Below are 25,306 nucleotides of genomic sequence, written 5' to 3' on the forward strand. Positions count from 1 at the left end.
TTGTGTTATATCTCTCTTTTTGGCCTCATTTTGCATAGTATCTTAGGCTAGCATGCATACTGTTTTGGGTCCGGCCATAAACTGTAAAGTGAAATATTTTTGGCCCCTCTTCAACATTGTTGAAGGGCCCCTTTGTGTTTGAGGCCAGAAACCGCCACTTGCTTCTTTGCCCCTCTTTTGGCCCATTTCTTGCATGAGAGCTTAGCCATACCTGTGCTGGTTTTTGTGGTTTTCCATAAACTGTAAAAGGTCATATTTTGGACCCCTCTTCAACATTGTTGAAGGGCCCTAATCTGTTTGGGGTCAGAATCTATGACTTACTTCTTTATCTCACATTTAGGGCCATTTTTGCATGCTAGTTTTGCCCTATTTGTGTTTATTGTTTGACCTTGCTTAGAACTGAAAACATACTTTTTTTTGGGGCTGCCTTGAATCTGCCTTCACATGTCGTGATCGAATAATGTATGTTTTGTATAGCTATAGGCCAATGCATAGGCCTAATTTTGCATTTCGGTTTCATTTCATGCATCGGGTGCTATATTGTCATGATTCGGGACTGTTTCGAGTCATTTTTTTAGCATTGAAATTTGCATGCTTGTATGCCATATTCCATGCTTTGCCATGTCTTGTTAGAGTGGCATTTTGGTGCCTTAGGGTTGGTCCTCGGTTTGCGTGCATGTGTGCACGCATTCCGAGTTGTCTCATTTTCATATAATGGCCTCTTATGCGAGTGTGGTTGAGATCCACTCGTGTTAGTGTAAGCCCATTTGTGCATTGTGTATGCCATTTCATTTCATAGCATTGTGTATGCTAGGATGTATGTTAGTGCATTGTGTATGCCATGTCACATCGTGCATCGTGTATGCCATCTCATAGAATTGTGCATGCTAGGTTGTATATTAGTTGCATTTCATTCATATCATGCATATTGCATTGTGCTTAGGATAAGAGTTAGCCCGAGCACGGGAAACGAGGTACGTTTCGTACTCCGAGTGACGGAACGTGTCTCAATTCCCCAGTCACCGACACTCCGGATCATCCATGATGGAGTTAGGTTTTAGTTGAGTTTTCATGTGCATTCATTCTATATTGAGTTGCACATTTCGATTCCTCGACCATCATGCATCGAGATGCGTGATTGGTGGCACGAGGATCGAGGCATGCATACATTTGTGAAAATACATTGCTATGCCCCTTTCCTGCTCTCTGTTGTAGCAAATTAAGAATCAGCAGCCTTCCGGAGCTTGGCGCGCTTTCCAAGGATAATTGCAAAACAGAGGCTAATTGGGGCATCCAAGTGGATTTCCGCGCAAGGCAGCCCAGACATGCATCATCCATCATCTGAAGAAGAGTCAAGGCAGTCCCTGGCTTGCATGCCAGTTTATTATTTTGCTTAGTTAATTTGTAAATTAATTAGGAATTTGTTTATATTCGGACTGTATTATTGGGACTGTATTATTTATTCATTTGGGACTGTATATTATTCTTTCGGACCCTCTCCGCGAGGGCACAACTGTAATAAGTGTGCGTGTGTTTGTTGTATGTTTTTCAATCCCACGTCTTTCTCCCTTTTATTTATCCGCTTATGATGGTTAGCTTAGGGCATATTTCAATTAGCATACAGTATGATAGAATGTTTGCATTCATTCATCTGTATTGCATGCACCGGGGTCGGCGCATCATATTAACTGCATTGTATTTTCAATTCCAAGTTGAATACATGTTAGCTGTAGCATTTCATATGCCATGTCTAGAATAGCCGAGCCTGCTATAGTTGCATTTTTGCATGTGTTACACTAGGCATTTCTGTATAATTAGGATCATGCATGGATTTCTAATTAGCTTCTGTTTTGGCTTGGAATACTTGGTAAGTTTTATGCTTTAGCATCCTTGCATGCGTGTGAGTGACTGCCATGATAGCATGCTTACCATGAGGCTATATGCTTATGTGGTATAACTGCCTGAATGCCTGTGGGTGAAGGTTGGGTTATTTGGATTGGAACAAATCATCAACTGTGAGTTTTAAGCCCACTAGATAGTGGCAAAATCATGTTTTTCTAAGCCCACCCGAGGGTGGCAAATCCACGTCTTAGCCTATTTGCAAGTAGCACCATCAAACCATTTTCAAACAAACAAACATGAAATGTTTTGTTCCAATTCAGGCGATCCAGTCTATACTTGTATGCTGTGCGCATCACATAGTAAATCTAGGCTAATAACTAGAATAAGAACACGTAATGTTTTCAAAACTAGATATCATGGTTAGTAGAGGCCGATCTTTGATCGGGCGAGCAGGGGTGCTCACGAAGTGACCTTCCCCAATCGTACCCAAGTTCCCGAGCCGAGGCAACTTTAGTGATGACGGACACGTGGCCTTAGGCAACGAGTCAGGGTTTCCTAAATTTCTCCAAAATAAAACATTTAGGTGGCAACTCTGTATCTGACAAAGCAGTCCATGTTTGGCACTTCTTTCAAAAAAATCTGTTTTCTCAAAACGATTTGCCGGATTTGGACTCTTTGGTTCAGATTAAGAACCGTGACAATTTTAGAGTCCTGAACTGTAGTGAGCCCAATATCGAACGGAACGGGGGACTCGTTCCTCCCGGGGGCGTTCGGGGACGTCTACAGTTTCTGGCGACTCCGCTGGAGATTTAGAGAACTTGACTCGAACTCATGATATCTTGTTTTGATTACACTTATGTGCTTCTTTGCATTGCATTTGCATTGGTGCGCCTAGGACACCGTGTTTGCCATCTGCTATTCCTGAACAGTTTGCCGGAGGCTTGTCTTGTCAAGACATGACTATAAGGCTGACCGGTTGTGGGCTCTGCCAGTATGGGAACACAAACCCCGGTTTTACCGGGGCACCCTTTTGACCATTCGACCTAGTGCATATTCGGATCCATAGTGACCATTCTAAACTAGGACAGGTTACTTACCCAATATAGGTTGTTTGAAGCCGCTGCGTGCGTAGTGAAACCCTAGCTCCTGACAAAATAGGACAGGGAAACCCTACCCCAACATAGGGGTGTTTTGGCTCTCACTTATCTGTTATGTGCTTTTAGAGTGCGTCTCTATAGGAATGCATGTATCAGTTTGCAAGTTTGGGCATCAGGCCTGCGGGCACCAGTTCAGTATTTTGGGATTCAGTTTACCCGAGGGTAACAGTTTACAGGCCGAATTTTGGGGTAGAATTCCGTAGAGGGCACAGTCATCCCGTTATGCTCATATCTGTTCTGGTGAAATCAAGCTGAGATGCTGCATGTTTTCTCTTTTGCTAGATAGTGCTGGAACCATATCTTTAGAAGGCTCCAATATCCCCCCAGGTACACCGAACTTGTGCTGATAGACTTTGTCGGGTCAGAGATTCAGTTCAAGGGCAATAGAGGCAGGGTAAAAAGGTCGGTCAGGCACGGACCACCAGTACAGCAGCTACCAGCTCAGTGGTCTTTGAACAGCCAGGTTGAGATTTCTAAGCCTACTGCAGACACAGGTATACCAGTTGCTCAGTTAGATCAGGGCAATATGTCGGGTCTGGAAGAGATGGTGCGCCAACTCCAGGATAGTATGAAAGCCATGCAGCAAGATGCTGTCCGTCAAGCGGAATTCACCAAGCAACAGGCTGTGGTCATAGCCCAACAGGCAGAGACAATTGCCAGGTTAGAGTAGCAAACTGGAGTATCTACTTCACACCAGGCTCCTCCCCCACCAAGAGTTTCCATACTCGGGGAGGCAACCCACGTCCAGGATGATACGGACATTCCTGGCGGGCCAGCTCCGCCCCCGGTGCTACCCTAGCTGTCTAAAACACCCACCAACCTGCCAGACTCCCCCTTTGAGTTCAAGACGGACCCCACAGCATTGAAAGTGAGCAGGCTTGAGAAATTGTTCAAAAAGTCTCAGGGGGCCCACTCTATTCCTAATATAGAGGACGGTTATACCGACTCAGTGGTGACATTACCGGATCGGTTCAAGATGCCACATATCGATCGATTCGATGGCTCTGAAGACCCAATGATGCACCTCCAACTGTTTTCTGATATTTTGAGGCCAATGGGTTTGACCACAGCCCAAAAATTGTCACTATTCGGCCGAACCCTGTCTAGGATAGCCGCAATCTAGTATGCAAAATTGGAGAACTCTGTGAAACAGAACTGGGAGGGCTGGCTGAGGCCTTTATTGCTCAATACTCCTACAACACATAGATCGAGGTCACGACTCGTGATCTCGAAGTCACCCGCCAAGAGCCAAAGGAGGGTTTCTCAGAGTTCGTGACAAGATGGAGAGCAAAGGCCTCAATGATGACTACAAGGCCTTCCGACAAAGATCGGATCAGGATGATTGTTCGGAATCTGCATGGCAAGTTGCTGCAAAAGATGGTCGTTCTACCTCTGTTTACCTTTCCAGCCCTTCATGAAATGGGGGTTCAAATCGAGGATGCCATCAGACAAGGGATCTTTGCAGAAGATAATGAGCCTTCAAAGAGAAATGTTGCTCGCAGTTCCAATGCTACTACTGATGGTAGCACAGCTGCGAAATGCTCAGAAGTAGACACTATCATCACTACCCTCAATGACCAAGAACCAACCACTTCAACTCAGTCCCAAGCCCGAAAATTCCATCCTCTTTACATGAGTCTCTCCCAAGCTTTGAAAAAGCTGCAAGAAAAAGGGCACCTAGAACTCCTAGAACCCTAACCCCTTCCAAATCCTCTTCTACCAAGATATGACCCAGCTAAATACTGTGCCTATCATCAACAACATGGTCATGATACGAACCGTTGTATCCGCCTCCGTCATAAGATTCAGGATCTTATTGACGAAGAGACCCTAGCTCCACCAAAAGGACCTCAAGTTAGTACTGATTCATCACCTTCCCATCTCAACCTCATCCATACACTACCATCCACCTTCGACCCCAGCATATACATCACCCCAGCCCATCTACCCAAGCCTGAGGTGTTCATTCCAGAAAGCATGGACTTATGCATGATGGATGCACCTGGACCCTAATCATCTCAAACCCGTGAGCCCACTACTTCTGAGCTGAAGAGGATGATCAAAGATCTTCAAAGAACTGTGACAGATTTGGCCTCCGGGACATCGGCTCCATCATCAACCATATCACATACCAGGGAGTTCATGTCAAAAGGCTCCCCAGTCTTGGAACGAGCTGTATTTGAGGAATGCCAATCCCTTGGCAAAGTGGAGGCAGACGGTAAGAACAAGATAGGGGCAGGCATTGGTCCCCATAAACATCTTCTGTTGGCTGTTGAGGCTTTGAAGGCCGAAGGACTAAACAAACAGCAAGTGCTTACAGTGGTTGCAAAAACTATGGATGATATTTTTGCCACTCAAGTTGGGGGCAGTTTGAATAAAGGGGCAAGCCGGGAAAAGGGTCGTTGTATCAGAAATGTTCCTTTCAGCTATAATCCTGCACTCAGAAGAGATCAACCAACCAGGCCAGCACCTGCCAAGCCCTTTGCTGGTGCGTCCAGTAAAAATCCACAAACTTTGAAGTACCAACCCCGAGCTCAAAGGGTCTTCCATGCCCTCCACATGCCTTTGTCCAAAGCTTTCCAAATCCTTATAAGACAAGGCCATCTCAAACCCCTTGAGCCTCAACCTCTCCAGAATCCTCTTCCGGCTACGCATGATGCTGCCCAATACTGTGCCTTCCATCAACAAACCGGTCATGGTACTGACAATTGCTCTCGTCTTCACCACGAAGTGCAAGATCTGATTGACAACGGGGTCATCCTTCCACCAGCTCGGCAAAGTCTATCGCCACTGGATCAGTGAACTTGGGGGATAGTGCAAATATGTGATTAGGGAATGAACCACCTGCGGGCGGCACTCAGTTTACTCCAGATGTGGCGTGGGGCACGCATTGTTTTGAGCATTTGCGAATGATGGTTTTTGTAGCTTCTGACTTGGGTGTTGAGTCAGTTCTGTGGTTTTGTTTTGAGTCTGTCTCTTTGTTTTGAGTTAGTTTTTTTTTTATTAAGGGTCTGTCTTGTTGTATCGAGTCAGTCCTGTTGTAATAGAAGTCGGGTGATTCCGGGGGGTGTTACCTTGGGCGTCACCATTTTGTTTTGCGTTTGTCTTTTCGTTTTGTTTTGAGTCTGTTTCTGCCAGGGAGCCAGTTGTGCCAACAGATTTTTTTGAATAAAACAGCAGTGATCTTCATGCTCTCACATTTGCTTCTGCCTTGTGCCAGTTACGTCGGAAGTTCTGAATGAGACGGTAGTATTTGACTAAAGAACTCTGTCTATTCTGTGCCTTGAAATCATTGTATCGACCTAAGTTTTTCAAAACTTTTTTTAAACACTGCGGTGAAAACGAAGAGGAAGGAATTCCTCGGGATTTGCAAAACTTTGATCATTTGAGAGAAAGAGAGGCGTGCCAAGCCCTTAATGAATGAAATCATGCTTGTTAGCGTGAGTACTGAGAAGGACCCTAGCTTGATCCAGACTGGTTTCACACTATCTTCAGCGCGAGCGATTTGTCGCTTTCTTAAAAACTTTCAAAAACAAAATGTTTTGCGCGGTCCTGCGAAGACCTGTGTGGAATTGCTCCTGAGATTGTGCAGCCTAGGATCGCTCTCAGCCTCGAGACTCAACCCCTTCGCTTCCAAACCTTGAACTTGAATTCAGAAGGTTCAACGGTCAACTACGATGTGAGGCCTGTGTGGCCAGAAAAGTCAGATCAAAAGATCAGAAGATCAGAAGAAGCTTGCAAAGCTAGAACAGAAGTACCCCTCGAACTAGGGGCAAAGATATCAGACATGCTCGAAGAGCTGAAGATGAGTCCTCTTGCAAAACAGCAGCCATTCTCCTGGATTCAGATGACTTCAGGATCTCAAAACCATTTGACATGGACAAAGCTACACTTTTACCCTTGAGAGGCTCGCTGGGTCGAAAACCCGGAAGGGCGACCCAGGCAAAAGTTAGAGCAAGAAAAAGAACAAAAAAGAACAAAAAAAAGAAAAATGCAAAGAATAAAAAAAAAAAAAGAAGAAGAAAAAGAAGAAAATGAAGAAAATGAAAAGAAAAGATGAAAAGGAAAAAAGAAGAAAAGAAATGAAAAGAATTGAAAAGAAAAGAAAAACAAAGCTTGCAAGGTTGGAAACCCAGAAAGGGCGGCCTTGGCAAAAGTTAGAGCGTAAAAGGAGAGGTTAATACCCAAGTGTACCTTAACCCCGAACTACGTAAGGCTTGATTCCCATGTTTGGGATACGTAGGCAACTTCATTCTGAAGTCCAGCCATAAACACTTCCAAATCGACTGTGTCCATGCGATGGTTCTGGTCATCTTTGTCTTCTCTGTATCTGAGATTCTGGTTGTGTTCGTCGCTTTGAGGGCTGACTACAATGCGCTGCGGTGCTATCCAAATAAGGGGCAACTTTCCGTTGCCATTCAAAACGCCGCAGTGTCATTTCAAACAAGGGACAACTTTCCATTGCCATGCAGTGTCCTTCAGACAAGGGGCAATTTTCCATTGCCATGGATCCGAGGTTGCGCATCTCAAGAGTAGGTTCCGTGCTTGTTGAGCAGTGGTCGTTTGCAAAAATAGTTTTTTGAGAATTTTTACTGAGATTGACTAATCTTCTCGAAAAGTACTCCATTTTTCAAAACTGGACCATTTCTTGGACCCAAAAAAAGGAAAACTCTCAGTGCTCATAGCCTAACTTGCATGATTTAAAATCAGAAAATCGAACAAGCGCGTTAATCTAACTCTCATGTTGGTCAAAACTGTTTTAGTAGAAAGCAAAAATAAAAAATGGTCAAAATGATGAACTAAGGGCACAGTTGAGTTAGGTGTTCTATCTTTTCCCCTTTGTCAAAATACTTGCCAGAAAGGGCACTCTACTTGTTGAAAAGGGCACCGTATTCGCCAGAAAAGGGCACAACAAAGGGCAGAAAGCTCTCATATCCTCCAAGCAACGAGGTATCAAGCAAAGTGCGAAGCACGAACTAGAATGGGGCAAGATATTCCACTCCATCATCTGGACAGATCTTATCACGTCCAAACTCCCCAACAAAGCATCATCAACTGATGTTAGCTGCAGATTTGCTACATACCCAGTTATAGTGCAACCTTTCCGTGGGAGGAATTCACTAGCTGTGAGCAGAAGAAAGAGAATCTAGCAGAAGCTAGGGGCACAAGCCCACAATTTGCTGTTTATCCATCAACCACCCAGGGGAGGGATGAAAAATGAGAGATTGAAGAATAGAGAGATGTGCGATGAGAGGAAAAATGAGAAGAGGGCATTTTCAGAAAAACAGAGCTTGAAGACCGAGTGATGTGAGAACCACAAATGAGAAAGGGTGGGAAACATTACTCGGTGAAACAGGCTCCCTGTGCATGTCTGAGTGTCGTGTCTTTTTGTTTTATCTCGATTCTTGTTTTGAGTCGTTTCGAGTGTTACTCGACGTGTCTAGGTTGTGTGCCTTTTATTTCCTTGTTGAGTCGTTTTGCTGTGTTCAGTCGTAGGCTCAATACCTGGTCGAAAACTCATCTCTCAATTTCAAAAATAAAATCGTTTTGTGCTTCGAGTGCCATGCCGTTCTTTACATTTGTGCAAAACAGAATTGGTTCTTTCATAAAGTCGCGGGGTTCAACCTAGGTCACGCGAGAACAGTAAAACCAGGACCTATCTGAAGCTATATATGGTTCCGGACTGCAAAGCAAAAGCAAAAGAGGAAAATGTCAGGTATCTGAGTTTGTTTCAACTTCAGTAAGTTCCAGGACTACATTCCATGTGTACCTCTTCAAGCCTTGTCAATGCTCCGAAGTATGAGTGTGCCTCTACCTCAAGCGCAAGATCAAGCCTGCTTTAAAGTTATGCACCCTTCCACCTGCATTGTTATGCACTTTTCCACTTGTATTGTCATACACACCATACTTCCATTTATTCGCATCTTGTGTTATCTTCTACCTTTTATCCTTTTACGCTAAGCAGCGTTTGGGATCGTTGTCCTCCGGGACTTTCTCAGGTTGCGTTGTGTACGCACCTGGGCGGTTGTTTTTGGGCCTCCTCTCACGATTTCAGCGTGGTTTGAGTGTTCTTTTCCACACACGATTTCAGCGTGATTGGAATTTATCTCAGGTTGCGTTGTGTACGCACCTGGGCGGTTGTTTTTGGACCTCCTCTCACGATTTCAGCATGTTTGGAATTTATCTCAGGTTGCGTTGTGTACGCACATGGGCGGCTGTTTTTGGGCCTCCTCTCACGATTTCAGCGTGGTTTGAGTGTCCCGCTCCTTACGTGATTTCAGCGTGTTTGGAATTTATCTCAGGTTGCGTTGTGTACGCACCTGGGCGGTTGTTTTTGGGCCTCCTCTCACGATTTCAGCGTGGTTTGAGTGTCCCGTTCCTTACACGATTTCAGCGTGTTTGGAATTTATCCCAGGTTGCGTTGTGTACGCACCTGGGCGGTTGTTTTCAGACCTCTTCTCACGATTTCGGCGTGGTTAGAGTGTTCTTTTCCTTACACGATTTCAGCGTGTTTGGAATTTATCCCAGGTTGCGTTGTGTACGCACCTGGGCGGTTGTTTTCAGACCTCTTCTCACGATTTCGGCATGGTTAGAGTGTTCTTTTCCTTACACGATTTCAGCGTGTTTGGAATTTATCTCAGGTTACGTTGTGTGCGCACCTGGGCTGTTGTTGTTTAGACCTCCTCTCACGATTTCAGCGTGGTTTGAGTGTTCTTTTCCTCACACGATTTCAGCGTATTTGGAATTTATCCCAGGTTGCGTTGTGTACGCACCTGGGCGGTTGTTTTTGGGCCTCATCTCATGATTTCAGCATGGTTTGAGTGTCCCGTTCCTTACGCGATTTCAGCGTGTTTGGAATTTATCCCAGGTTGCGTTGTGTACGCACCTGGGTGGTTGTTTTCAGACCTCTTCTCACGATTTCGGCGTGGTTAGAGTGTTCTTTTCCTTACACGATTTCAGCGTGTTTGAAATTTATCCCAGGTTGCGTTGTGTATGCACCTGGGTGGTTATTTTCAGACCTCTTCTCACGATTTCGGCGTGGTTAGAGTGTTCTTTTCCTTAGACGATTTCAGCGTGTTTGGAATTTATCTCAGGTTGCGTTGTGTGCGCACCTGGGCTGTTGTTGTTTAGACCTCCTCTCACGATTTCAGCATGGTTTGAGTGTTCTTTTCCTCACACGATTTCAGCGTGTTTGGAATTTATCTTAGGTTGCGTTGTGTACGCACCTGGGCAGTTGTTTTTGGGCCTCCTCCCACGATTTCAGCGTGGTTTGAGTGTCCCGTTCCTTACGCGATTTCAGCGTGTTTGGAATTTATTCCAGGTTGCGTTGTGTACGCACCTGGGCGGTTGTTTTCAGACCTCTTCTCACGATTTCGGCGTGGTTAGAGTGTTCTTTTCCTCACACGATTTCAGCGTGTTTAGAATTTATCTCAGGTTGCGTTGTGTACGCACCTGGGCGGTTGTTTTCAGACCTCTTCTCACAATTTCAGCGTGGTTTGAGTGTCCCCTTCCTCACACGATTTCAGCGTGTTTGGAACTTATCTTAGGTTGCGTAGAATGCGCTCCTGATTGATTTTCTTTGTTCTGTCTTCACTCACGAGTCCAGCGTGGTTGGAATATGTCGCCCTTTACATCTGTTGTACTCTCTGTTGCATCGCATCTATTATCTATTGCATCACATCTGTTACATCCGTTGCATCATATCTGTTTTATCGTCCGGTCTAAGGAGGCCTTAAATCCTGCATCATCATTCGCGCTGTTTTGCGCATCGCACTTGCATTCATTCGCTCTGTCTTGTACACTCTCCGGTCTAGGAGACCTTAAATCCTCTAAAGGTGTAATTCCTTTGGTGTTTGTCATGCCCGAACGACTTCCCGTGGTCTGGTATAGCCACCTGCCTATGTTTGCAGTGAGTTCCTAGGAGACCAACTGAAACGGTGGAAACTAGAGTTCGAATGGCTTATGTCTAGAATGCAAAGGTTCGGGATTTTCGAGACTAAAGTCTGGTTTAAATACCCAGGGGTGTATCCTCGGCTTGAAATCTGTATGGTAGCCCCATAGATTGAGATAGCATCTGTATGCACCTCAATTCTGAATACTGATCCAACCTAGTCTGTCACCCTATTGGAGAATAGGGAAAGCTGCGACCATAGTCAGGGAGAAAAGTGGTACCTGCAGTTCAACCAAGAAGAAGCGAAAGATTCCCAGCAGCATAAGGTAAGTCATTGCCAATTGCCCCTGTAAGGTACCTTTACCTCTTAGCTATTACATTGCATTTTAGCCACTACATTACAGTGCATTGCATGAATCCTCAATTTTCGAACCGGCTTCGCGTAACGTATAAGTCTAATTTTTGAACCGGCTTCGCGTAGCGTATACGTCCAATTATCAAACCGGCTTCGCGTAGCGTATAAGTCCAATTATCCAAACCGGCTTCGCGTAGCGTATAAGTCCAATCTTCAAACCGGTTTCACGTAGCGTATAAGTCCAATTATCAAGCCGGCTTCGCGTAGCATATAACTCCAATTTTCAAAACCGGCTTCGCGTAGCGTATAAGTCCAACTTTCAAACCGGCTTCGCGTAGCGTATAAGTCCGATTATCAAAATCTTCCTGCATATCATTTTGCATCTTGCCCCCTGCCTGCGGGCATGCCTGCGGGCACATCTTTGTTATCTTGCCTGTTTGTCTAAGTCTTCGGCCTTGTCAAAAATGGGTCGTCTCTGGGCTTTGACATTCACTCCCGTCACTTATGACTTTCGAGTTCTGTCAAAGAGGGGCAACTGTAGACACCCCATTTTTGACCGACCTTAAGACTCAGACGTCACCGATTGAGCGCTTGTTGATGTTGCATATTGTGCTCGTTCTGAGATTTCAGAGTCTCGATTGCGAGCCTTGCCTCCGGACTTCTGGACTCTTTCGTGCTTTGCCTCGGTTTGTGAACCAGGCTCTGTTTTCTCTGTTTTCTTTTCCCAAAGGGAGGGGGAGGTCTCGTAGATCATCTCTCAGTGGCCGTAGGCTACGTTTCGTGGTCGTAGGCTATTTTGCCCGTTTGGAGTCCGATTTCCGGTTTTTCAGAGCCGTTGGCCGTGTGCCTTGGTTCGGGACCGCTTAACCATCTCCGTTTGCTCCGGTCTTTGGCATACATCTTATTTACTCCCTTTTGAGGGACACTGTGGTCCGAGAGACCAACTTCGTGGTCGAACACCACTTCCAGTGCCTAACAGTCAGTTTTCGGGGCTTCGGGCTGCGTGTTTCGGCCCCCGAACCTTCATTTTGCATCGGTTTGGGCTCATTTTTGGTGGAGACCTTATTTTCACTATTAGAAAGCTTGTCGGAGGGTGGGAGGCCAGCAATTTTGCTGAAAAGCCAACCTTCTTTTGGTCAAAAGTGGTTCAGCATGAATTCGGGAAGGAGAAAAATCTGCGCGGCTTCACCGAAACGGGCGTAACTCTTTGCACAAGAGGAATTAAGATATGAGGCCACCACCATTGGAAAGCTTACTTCCGGGGCTTCATTTTGCACTCAAGAATGTCCTAAGTCCAAGTCCGAGGGGGGGGAGATGTGGTTGGTTGAAGTCCGATTGGAACGAATCTGCGCGGCTTCACGGAAAGGGACATAACTTTTTCTACAGGAGCAATTTTAATGCAAGGTTTGCGCCATTGGAAAGCTAACTTCTGGGGCTTCATCCTAGGAGGTGACCGGCCACTTTTCCCCTTTGACCTGGCCGGCCGGCCACCTTTTTCTGGCCGGCCGGCCACTTACCTGGCGGATGACTTTTTTTCCCCTTTTAAACTGGCCGGCCATTTTTGCCCCTGTGAGTGCATTCCAGCCATGTATTTTTTTTTACACTTCACCCATGTCCGAGGGTTTGGCACTTTTGGAGGGAACCTTGACTCATTTTCCCTCCATTTTCCCCCCCTTTTTCCCCCTCTTTGGCCTATATATCAGCAGCTCCAGCTGCTGGTTTAGGGTTACAAAATTCCCCCCTAAGCCCTTGCCTTGTATCTCTCTTCCTCTATACTCCCAAGCTCAAAACCTTCAAGTCTAACACCCTTCTCTACACCACCACGTAGCACCATACCTCCAACCTCCATTGCAGCCACTTGAAGCTGATTTCCAGAGCTAAGGAGGCATCTTTTCTCAAGCCAAGAAGTGTTGAAGTTTGGTCTACAAGGGTGAGCAACACTTCCCCTCTTTTTAAGCTTATTTTTGCATCCTATCTAAGCCATTCTTGCTTGCTGTTTTGGGTTCCGACCCTAACTGGAACTAGGCTTATTTTGAGCCATTCTTCATGTTTGTTTAAGGGCCTCACACTGTTTGAGGCCTCCTTGTTGCACTTCTTCATTATCCCTCTTGTATGCCTATTCCTTGTGTAGTATTTTTGGCCTACGTGTAGACTGTTTTGAGGCATGTCATAAATTGTAAAGTTTCTTATTTTGAGCCCTTCTTCAACATTGTTGAAGGGTTCATCACTATTTGTGGCCTCCATTTTCTACTTGCCTTTATATCTCTCTTTTGGCCATATTTTTGCATGATTTATTAGCCTCTTTTGCTTCTGTTTTTGGACTCTGGTCCGAACTGAAAATGACCTTATTTTGACCCCCTCTTCATGTTTAATTAAGGGTCTTTCATGGTTTGAGGAATCCTTTACACACTTTGTGTTATATCTCTCTTTTTGGCCTCATTTTGCATAGTATCTTAGGCTTGCATGCATACTGTTTTGGGTCCGGCCATCAACTGTAAAGTGAAATATTTTTGGCCCCTATTTAATATTGTTGAAGGGCCCCTTTGTTTTTCAGGCCAGAAACCGCCACTTGCTTCTTTGCCCCTTTTTTGGCCCATTTATTGCATGAGAGCTTAGCCATACCTGTGCTGGTTTTTGTGGTTTTCCATAAACGGTAAAAGGTCATATTTTGGGACCCTCTTCAACATTGTTGAAGGGCCCTAATCTGTTTGGGGTCAGCAGTTGTGACTTGCTTCTTTATCTCACATTTAGGGCCATTTTTGCATGCTAGTTTTTCCCTATTTGTGTTTATTGTTTGACCTTTCTTAGAACTGAAAACATGCTTGTTTTGGGGGTTCCTTGAATCTACCTTCACATGTCATGATCGAATAATGCATGTTTTGTATAGCTATAGGCCAATGCATAGGCCTAATTTTGCATTTTGGTTTCATTTCATGCATCGGGTGCTATATTGTCATGATTCGGGGCTGTTTCGAGTCATTTTTTTAGTGCTTGAATTTGCATGCTTGTATGCCATATTCCATGCTTTGCCATGTCTTGTTAGAGTGGCATTTTGGTGCCTTAGGGTTGGTCCTCGGTTTGCGTGCATGTGTGCACGCATTCCGAGTTGTCTCATTTTCATCTAATGGCCTCTTATGCGAGTGTGGCTGAGGTCCACTCGTGTTAGTTTAAGCCCATTTGTGCATTGTGTATGCCATTTCATTTCATAGCATTGTGTATGCTAAGATGTATGTTAGTGCATTGCGTATGCCATGTCACCTCGTGCATCGTGTATGCCATCTCATAGCATTGTGCATGCTAGGTTGTATATTAGTTTCATTTCATGCATATCATGCATATCGCATTGTGCTTGGGATAGGAGTTAGCCCGAGCACGGAAAACGAGATACGTTTCGTACTCCGAGTGACGGAACGTGTCTCAATTCCCCAGTCACCGACACCCCGGATCATCCATGATGGAGTTAGGTTTTAGTTGAGTTTTCATGTGCATTCATTCTATATTGAGTTGTACATTTCGATTCCTCGGCCATCATGCATCGAGATGCGTGATTGGTGGCACGAGGATCGAGGCATGCATACATTTGTGAAAATACATTGCTATGCCCCTTTCCTGCTCTCTGTTACAGCAAATTAAGAATCAGCAGCCTTCCGGAGCTTGGCACGCTTTCCAAGGATAATTGCAAAACAGAGGCTAATTGGGGCATCCCAGTGGATTCCGCGCAAGGCAGCCCAGACATGCATCATCCATCATCTGAAGAAGAGTCAAGGCAGTCCCTGGCTTGCATGCCGCGTTGAATACATGCAAAACAGAGGCTAATCGGGGCATCCCGGGTTCGGCGCATCATACTAACTGCATTGTATTTTCAATTCCAAGTTGAATACATGTTAGTTGTAGCATTTCATATGTCATGTCTAGAATAGCCGAGCCTGCTATAGTTGCATTTTTGCATGTGTTGCACTAGGCATTTCTGTATAATTAGGATCATGCATGGATTTCTAATTAGCTTCTGTTTTGGCTTGGAGTACTTGGTAAATTTTATGCTTTAGCATCCTTGCATGCGTGTGAGTGACTGCCATGATAGCATGCTTACCATGAGGCTATATGCTTATGTGATATAACTGCCTGAATGCCTGTGGGTGAAGGTTGGGTTATTTGGATTGGAACAAATCATCAACTGTGAATTTTAAGTCCACTAGATAGTGGCAAAATCATGTTTTTCTAAGCCCACCCGAGGGTGGCAAATCCACGTCTTAGCCTACTTGCGAGTAGCACCATCAAACCATTTTCAAACAAACAAACATGAAATGTTTTGTTCCAATTCAGGCGATCCAGTCTATACTTGTATGCTGTGCGCATCACAAAGTAAATCTAGGCTAATAACCAGAATAAGAACACGTAATGTTTTCAAAACTAGATATCATGGTTAGTAGAGGCCGATCTTTGATCGGGCGAGCGGGGGTGCTCACGAAGTGACCTTCCCCAATCGTACCCAAGTTCCTGAGCTGAGGTAACTTTGGTGATGACGGACACGTGGCCTTAGGCAATGAGTCAGGGTTTCCTAAATTTCCCCAAAATAAAACATTTAGGTGGCGACTCTGTATCTAGCAAAGCAGTCCATGTTTGGCACTTCTTTCAAAAAAATCTGTTTTCTCAAAACGATTTGCCGGATTTGGACTCTTTGGTTTAGATTAAGAACCGTGACAATTTTAGAGTCCTAAACTGTAGTGAGCCCAATATCGAATGGAACGGGGGACTCGTTCCTCCCGGGGGCGTTCGGGGATGTCTACACTCGGTCACGAAGGTAAATCCAGAAGCTCGACCGCTCAAGCGGACCAGATGTTAGCCCGGTCGAGTGGTCAAGTCGTCTGTCTACCTCGGTTCCTACAGGAGTTTTTGTAAACTCATGATTTGCTCGGTTTAGGTGTTTTTTGGGATCAAAAGAAGATCTGAAGCCCAGTCCGCTCCATATCTTCATATGTTTTTCACTGGAGTTGAAGAACAGCAGAGAGAGCAGGGGCGAAAGAGGTTTTTGGGGGGTTATATCCTAAAACCAATGGATTTTGCGCCTAAGAATGTGAAATACGAAATCAAAAAGCAGTAAAAAGACTCGTAGAACTTACCAGAAGGAGGCAAGAGTCGAATCTTCGAGAGCAAGAATGGTGCTTGGTAGTAGAGGGCAACAATGGTGCTTGATCGTCTGGAACGAAAGAGAGGCAGTAAGAAAAAAATGTGAAGGGGAAGTGGCGTGTTTATAGGCGAAAAGAACCGTCAAAATTTTGAATGTGAAGGGACGTCTGGGTTGGTTGCTCGAGGCCAATAAATGGTCGACGCGTGTTCATAATGGCGGCGGCATCAGTACTGAAGAGACAAGGTGGCGAGTTGAGGCGTCAACCAAGCAAGCTTAGAAACCGAGAGTGGGGATTAGCGCGGTTTACGTCTTGCGGACTAAGAATTGAGGTAGGATCTACCTTGGTCGGGTCATGTAATCCCGGTCACGCTTGCGAGGACGGAATTAAGGGGCAATTGAGAAGGAGATTTATAATCTAGCTTTGGGCCGTGGTAGAAGCTGGACAGATTAGGACTGAGCATGTTGGGCCAAGCTAATTTGGGCCTATCCAGAGTGGGTTTTGCCCGATTGTGGCTCGGGCCCTTGTTTAGGCCAAGCTGACTTGGGCTTCCCTAGAGTTGGTCTTGTTCGGTCGAGGCCCAGATCCGAGGTCCAGGTCCCGTGTTTGGACCGAGCTAATTTGGCCGAGATGATCATCTGCTAGCTCGGGCTTTAGGGGAGCATGTTTAGCTCGGTGTAAAGAGTCTTCTGAATGCCGGCTCGGCCTGTCTTGAACTTGGCTCTGCCGGAATGTTAGTGAACCCGGTAGCTGTGGGGCTCAGCAAGTGAAGCACTCGGGCTCATTACGCAGCGCGGTCGTGAGAAGCCGAGGTTATGCCACTCTGCTGCCGAGCGCCCGCTAATGTAGTCTAGCGGTTTGGTTAGGTGGTGTCCGCTGGATTTGTGCTAACAGATGGGAAAGCAGCTCCACGTGTCAAGAGACTAATGGGAGCAGATTTGAGTGTAGAAAGTATATAAGAATGACTGCGACTCCCATACGAGGCATGGAACATCATTTTGGTGAGAAACACTTATTGTGATTTATCTCTCTCTTCCTCTCTCTCTCCCTGAGTGTGTGTGTTCACTTGACCGTCGGAGGGATTTTCCGGCCACACACCGCCGGGTAGCTCACCACCGTTGTGCTCGCAGGCCGATCGGATAGACACGGAGCTTGGACGAAAGAAGTACGGGCTCTGCGGAATATTTGCTCCCCGTATACCAATAAAATGTGGGAATGTCTATTCCTTCCTCTAACCTAAGAAATGACTATTTTATTCCATCATAGAATTACCATAAATTTTATTTATTATTTTTTTATTAGCACTTAAAAAAAATTATTATTTAACTACTACCACTATTTTGTTCTCCTACCACCCTATCGCCACCGCCATCATCACCATCACCATCACCACCCTATTGTGACCACAACCACCACTACCACTACCACTACCACCACAACCACCATAACCACCATACTACCAGCACCATTATCGTTGGCCGTTGCAACTGTCGCCAGCACCACTATTATTGTTGTCCGTCGTAACCGCTACTGCTGCCACTACAGCCACCACCACCATTGCAACCACAACACCACCTTACCACCACCACTAAGGCCACAATAATCTACTACCACCATCCTATTATCATTGTTATCACCACCACTGATGTCGCTGCTACCGCCGTTGCCATCGTCGCTATTACGACTCACACCATCACTTTCACAATTATCAATATTATCATGATCTATATAAATTTTTACTAACTTGTTAAAAAAATAAATAAAATAAAAATTTATTCCATTCCATGAGTTAATAGGTATAACCAAACATGAGAATGAGAATTATCATCTTATTCCTATGTCATTCCAAGTTGGCAATCAAACAACGGAATGGGAATGGACATTCCATTCCATTCACCTTTGTATTCCATTCTCATTCTCATTCAATTCTCATTTCATTTTATTCCATCATACCAAACATGCTCGAGAAGAGATGAGTGTAGAAGCATAAGTCACAACAAGAATTTTCACTTTGGCGACTAAATTTTTAGTCACCAAAAGTCAATTTTTAGTTGCCGAAGGCTTTTAGCGACTAAATTATTTGGTCACAGCATTAGTCGGAAAAGAATTGTCAGGAAAGGTAATTGGCAATAATTTTAGTTGCCAAATGTATTCAATTGCCAACTAAATTCTTAGTGGCCAAAAGGTTAGAAATAAAATTAAATAGCACATTTTCGGCGACCAATTTTTTTTTGTCGCTAAAAGCTTCACTTATTGTCAAAGACTAAACATTTAGTCACAAAAAAAATTTAGCTACTAAATTTATTAGTCGCCTAAAGTAAATACTTGTGTTTTGGATACTAACATATTTGTCGCCTAAAGTCAAATTTTTTTGGCTACTAAAATTTTATTCGACAAATAGTTTGTGTTTTGGCTACTAAACATTTGGTCGCTTAAAGTCCCACATTTTTTGCTACTAAATTTTTAGTCGGCAAAAGGTTTTTTATTCTTCAACTTTTGTTTTTAGCTACGAAATATTTTAGTTGCCAAAGGTTGATTTTTTTTTTTTTGGCTACCAAAACTTTTCGTCGCCCAAACTATTTTCTCAATTTCTTTTTAGCTACAAATTGTTTAGTCGCTAAAAACATGATCTTATGTTTTATCACAAAATTATAATTTTTCCACAACCTATCTATATTCCATGCAACCTGTAATACGTATATAAACGAATTGATACATATACTATATATTAATCATTCCATAATCTGCATCCCTATACAAAAAATAAATAACTTTAAATGTCGAATACAAACCAATTATTGTCCAATCTAAAATAATAATTCCATACAAAATATAGAATCATACAAAAAGCAAAGCCCTCCGTATACAAAAAAAATACATTTACTACCATGCGAAATGACTATTTGGCATGGTACAAAGTACCATCGTAATCTGTACCACGACAAAAGGTGATCTATGTACCACGACAAAAGTTTTTCTATATACCATGACAAAAGGTCATATATATGTATGACGACACATGGTTATATATGTACCACGACAGAAGGTGATCTATATGCCACACCAATAATTATTAGTTGGTTGCCAAAAGTTTTCTGTATCAGTAATAGTGAACTACACAAAAGCCAAGGACGACAAAAGTATTAGTTGTATACAAAAGTGAAATTTCTTCTCCATAATGCAAAATGGATTATCTACAAGTCCATGCAACAAAGCCATCTACAAAAAATAAATAAATAAAAAAAATAAAAAATAAAAAACTAAAATAAAATAAGCACAATTGGTTACAAGAAAACAATTCAGTGAGCCATAGGGAAAAAGGTTCTAACATGCATTTAAGGTAGAACAATCTACAAATGTTTTCTTGGAAATAAAAACATATACATATGTATCATGCAATATTTATTCCAACCAACTGCACAAATAATCTATTATGTTATTTCTTCATCCTATAAATACACAAAGGCAATTATTAGAATACGTGGATGTTATTTTCATAAATTTGTTGCTCTTTAAACTGAGTGTTAGGCGTATTTCGACTAAGTGTAAGGCATTTTCGACTCTAACTCCCAACCTACGGGTCCGAATTAAATTCCATCTATTGTCACAGGTCTTATTTGTCACGGGAAAGCTGTCCGTGACAGCCATACAGTGGTTCGGGGTCTGTTTTGAATTTTCGCCCCCAAAACGCCACTTTTCGACCAAGTTTAAGTCGTTTTCGGCTCTAACTCCCAACCTACGAGTCTAAATTACATTCTGCCTATTGTCACAGGTCCTAATTGTCATGAGGAATTTGTTAGAAATGGCAACGGGCGGGTTGGGGCCGAGGATGACACTCCCCGTCCCTGATCCCCGACGGTAAAAAAATCCATGTCCTTGCCCCCGATCCCCGGCGGGGAACCCATCACCTCCCCAACCCCCGTTCCCTAATGGGGATCGGGTTTCCCCGACCCTGAAACATCCCCGACAGATCTGTTCAACAAACACACCAAAAAAAAAAAATATGTATAATGAACGAATGACAAATCTGTTCAATACACATACACACACAACAACAACAACAACAGTTCAAATCACAACAATCATCAATCAACAACAACAAATATATATAACTTGAAAAAAAAAATTGTTCATCAACAACAGATATATATATATATATATATAGAGAGAGAGAGAGAGAGGGCAACGGAGGCTTCACGGTTCACGATCTGTTCAGATTGATGGCAACAGAGGGCTTTACGGACAGAGGGCTTCTTTACTTATTCAGATCGGTAGCAATTGTTCTGAGTCCATGTGAGTGAGTGAGTGAGTGAGTGAGTGAATGAGTGAATGAGTGAGTGAGTGAGGGAGAGGGAGAAATCTGCGTGAGTGAGTGAGTGAGTAAGTGAGTGAGGGAAATAGAGAAATCTGCATGAGTGAGTGAGGGAAATGGAGAAATCTGCGTAAGTGAGTGAGGAAGAGGGAGAGAGAGAGGGAGAGAGATGGGTGAGACTCAGAGATCTGAGTCAGTGAGTGAGGGAGGGAGAAGTGAGAGACGTAGTGAGAGAGTAAGAGAAGTAAAATTGTGAAAGTGAATAAGGCTTGGTACTGGGGCGGGGATGGGGACGATGACGAGTCGGGTACGGGGCTGGGACACTTATCCCTGTCCCCGGCCCGAAACTAATCAGGGATTAATTTTTGAATACCATCCTCACCGCGTTGGGGACATTTTTTGGGGAAAAACCGCTCAAATTGGGGTGGGGGGGTCGGGTCCTCGTCGGGTCGAGTTCGAATTTTATCCCTAGAAACTGTCCGTGATAGCCATACGGTGGTGAGAGGGCTGTTTTGAATTTTCGTCCCCAGAATGCCTTTTTTCGACTAAGTTTAAGGCGTATTCGGCTCCAACTCTCAACCTACGGGTTTGAATTACATTATGTCTGTTGTCATAAGTCCTATTTGTCATGGAGAAGCTGTCCGTGAGAGCCATATGGTGGTTTAGGGGCTATTTTGAATTTTCTCCCTCAAAACGCCATTTTTCGACTCAGTTTAAGGCATATTCGGCTCTAACTCCCAACCTATGGGTCCGAATTACATTACGTCAATTGTCACAAGTCGTATTTGTCATGGGGAAGTTGTCTGTGAGAGCCACATACTGGTTCGGCGGCTGTTTTGAATTTTCGCCCCCAGAACGCATTTTTTGACTAAGTTTAAGGCGTATTCGGCTCTAACTCCCCAACTATGGGTCCGAATTACATTCCATCTATTGTCACAAGTCCTATTTGTCATGGGAAATTGTTCGTGGGAGTCACACTGTGGTTCTGGAGCTGTTTTCAATTTTCAACCCTAGAATAAGTTTAAGGCGTTTTCGGCTCTAACTCCAAACCTATGGGTCTAAATTGCATTCCGTCTATTGTCACAGGTCCTAATTGTCATGGGAAAGCTGTCCGTGATAGCCATTCAGTGGTGAGGGGGTTGTTTTGAATTTTTGCTCCTGGAATACCTTTTTTCGACTAAGTTTAAGGCGTTTTCGGCTCTAACTCCCAAACTAAGGGTACGAATTACATTCGCTCTATTGACACAGGTCCTCATTGTCAAGGGAAAGCTGTTTGTGACAACCATATGGTGGTGAGGGGGCTATTTTGAATTTTCGCTTTCGAAACGCCATTTTTCGACTAAGTTTAAGGTGTTTTGGGTTCCAACTCCCAAACTACGGGTCCAATTTATATTCCTTCTATTGTCACAAGTCCTATTTATCATGGGGAAGCTATCCGTAAGAGTCACATGGTAGTTCGGGGGCTGTTTTGAATTTTCGCCTCCGGAATGCCATTTTTCGACTAAGTTTAAGGCAATTTCGGCTCTAACTCCCAATCTACAGGTCCGAATTACATTCTATCTATTGTCACAGGCACTAATTGTCATAGAAAAACTGCCCGTGATAGCCATATGATGGTGAGGGGGCTGTTTTGAGTTTTTGCCTCCAGAACACCCTTTTTCAACTAAGTATAAGGCGTATTCGGCTCTAACTCCCAAACCACGGTTCTGATTTATATTCCGTCTGTTGCCACAAGTCCAATTTGTCATCAGGAAACTGTGTGTAAGAGTCACATGGTGGTTCGGGAGCTTTTTTGAATTTTTGCCTCCAGAACACCTATTTTCAATTAAGTTTAAGGTGTTTTCAGCTCTAACTCCCAACCTACGGGTCCGAATTACATTCCGTCTGTTGTCACAAGTTCTAATGGTCTTGGGAAAGCTATCCGTGGCAACTATACTGTGGTTCGGGGGCTTTTTTGAATTTTCGTCCCCGGAATGCCATTTTTCTACTAAGTTTAAGCCGTTTTCGGCTCTAACTTCCAACTTACAGGTCTAAATTACATTCTGTCTGTAGTCACAGGTCCTAATTGTCATGGGAAAGCTGTCCGTGATAGCCATACGGTGGTTCGGGGGTTATTTTGAATTTTGGCCTCCGGAACGCCTTTTCTCGACTAAGTTTTAAGGCATATTCGGCTCTAACTCCCATCCTACTGGTCTGATTGCGTCTGTTATCACAAGCCCTATTTGTCATGGAGACACTGTCCGTGAGAGCCACATGGTGGTTCGGGAGCTGCTTTGAATTTTCGTCTCGGAATGCCCTTTTTCGACTAAGTTTAAGGTGCATTCGACTTTAACTCCCATCCTACTAGTCCGAATTATATTCCGTCTATTGTCATAGGTCCTAATTGTCATGGGGAATCTGTCTATGACAGTCATACGGTGGTTCAGGGGATGTTTTCTATTTTCGCCCTCGGAACGCCCTTGCTCGACTAAGTTTAAGGTATATTCGGCTCTAACTCCCAACCTACGGATTCGAGTTACATTACGTCTGTTGTCACAAGTCTTATTTGTCATGGATAAGCTGTTCGTGAGAGCCACATTATTGTTCGGGGGCTAATTTGAATTTTTGCCCCCGGAACGCCCTTTTTCAACTAAGTTTAAGGCGTATTCGGCTCTAACACCTAGCCTAAGGTTTCGAATTACATTACGTCTATTGTCATAAGTCCTATTTGTCATGGAGAAGCTATCCGTGATAGCTAGATGGTGGTTCGGCGGCTGTTTTGAATTGTCGCCCCCAGAATGCCATTTTTCTACTAAGTTTAAGGCGTATTCAGCTCTAACTCCCAAATTACGGGTCCGAATTACATTACGTCTATTGTTAGAAGTCCTATTTGTCACGGGAAAGTTTTCCATGAGAGTCACACGGTGGTTCAGGAGCTATTTTCAATTTTTTCCCTAGGAACGCCATTTTTCGACTAAGTTTAAGGCGTTTTTGGCTCTAATTCCCAATCTACGGGTCCGAATTACATTCCGTCTGTTGTCACAGGTCCTACTTGTCATGGGGAAGTTGTTCATGACAGCCATACGGTGGTGAGGGGGCAGTTTTGAATTTTCACTCCCAGAACGCCATTTTTCGATTAAGTTTAAGGCGTTTTCGGCTCTAACTCTCAACCAACGCGGCCGAATTACATTCCGTCTATTGTCACAGGTCCTAAGTGTCATAGGGAAGTTGTCTGTGATAGTCATACGGTGGTGAGGCGACTGTTTTGAATTTTCGTCCCCAGAACGCCCTTTTTCGATTCAGTTTAATGTGTTTTGGGCTCTAACTCTCAACCTATGGGTCCGAATTACATTCCGTCTGTTATCACAGGTTCTATTTTTGAAGATGTGCTAATTAAGGTGTTCTGTCAAGGTCCTATATATATATATATATATATTTTAATTTTTATCATTTAATGAAATTTCATTGTTGTTATAACATACAAAATTTGCATCATTCAATATTCTCGTTGCTCCTCATCTTTTTTTACAAAATTAATTAATTAGTTAACGAATTAATGTGTTATTTCTTTTCTCCTCTTATTTGTATAATGTCAAAATAATTCCAACTGGTCCAAAACAATAATGTCAATATGTGAATTTTTTTTGTAGAACTTTTAGTATCATATGAATAAAATTCTTCTTACCAAATATGACGATGACCGTCTGAACCTTGCAACAAAGTTGTGAGTCGTAAAACCACGTCGTTCAGATGATTAAGTTTTTCTTGTTGTGCCTTCCTTGCTTTTTTTTTCTCTCTTCTACTTCTTTCATTAGCTCCTCTCTTTGTCTTATCATCTCTTCACGATCTTTCAGGTGACACTATTCTTGTTGTCTATTGGGGAGAGTGGAGGGCAGGGTGGTGGTAGTTATTGTTAACTCTTTGTATTTCAAGTAACAATAATGGTCTCCTTCGTATTGTTATTACAAACGTTTAAGATTATAAGACATTCATGCATGTATACTCAAAATTTGAGATGGCATTTTTCCTTTTCTATTTCGTTTCATTTTCTGTGTTTGCATGTGTGTGCGCATTTATGGATATGGTGGTCAAAGGCAAAGGTAGGCTTAGTTGAATTTTGATTCTTTATTTTTGTAAATTAATGTAGAATTTTATCAAGATTTTTCAGGGTTTTACAGATTGACCCCATTAGAATTAGAAAAAAAATACAAAAAATCAAACCCTCTCCCCCTCACTCAACTGTATTAGGGAAGGAACAAAATTTATGCATAACTTTTCGGGTTCTCCCTTCCTCCCTCTCTTTCTCTCACTCTCCCTTTCTTTAATAAGGTTATCATGTGTTTTGATAGCACATACAATGAGGTTATCATGCTGCATTTAGAAAATGAAAACACGCAGGGTTGATTTTTGTTGAAACAATAGAATTAACGTCCCCAAGTTATATTTTTTATTTTTGACAGGTTGCATAAATAAATAAACTGACATAATGATGACTTGTTGAATGACCCCACTAAATAAAATTCCTAGCTGCACTCTAACTGGTGGTGTGGGGACAGCTATGATGAAACCAAGTCTGTAAATGCCTCAAGATGAGGAGTGGAAAACGGAAAGATTGATCATCAATTGTGCCTTGGCTGGTTAGTC

The 25,306-nt window shown here is 43.5% G+C and overlaps 1 protein-coding gene across 1 annotated transcript in view; it reads right to left on the reverse strand.

The window, feature by feature from the left end:
- The window catches only part of LOC114298316 (malate dehydrogenase, chloroplastic), a 49,157-nt gene extending 24,631 nt beyond the window's left edge, over positions 1-24,526 (reverse strand). The window contains exon 1 of the mRNA XM_082910355.1: positions 24,348-24,526. The gene's annotated coding sequence lies outside the window, so the exon portion shown is untranslated. The remainder of the gene's footprint in view (positions 1-24,347) is intronic.
- Between the last annotated feature and the right edge of the window lie 780 nt (positions 24,527-25,306).

Source organism: Camellia sinensis, chromosome 15 (assembly GCF_055761805.1).
Source record: "Camellia sinensis isolate YWXY chromosome 15, ASM5576180v1, whole genome shotgun sequence".
Lineage (NCBI taxonomy): Eukaryota > Viridiplantae > Streptophyta > Magnoliopsida > Ericales > Theaceae > Camellia > Camellia sinensis.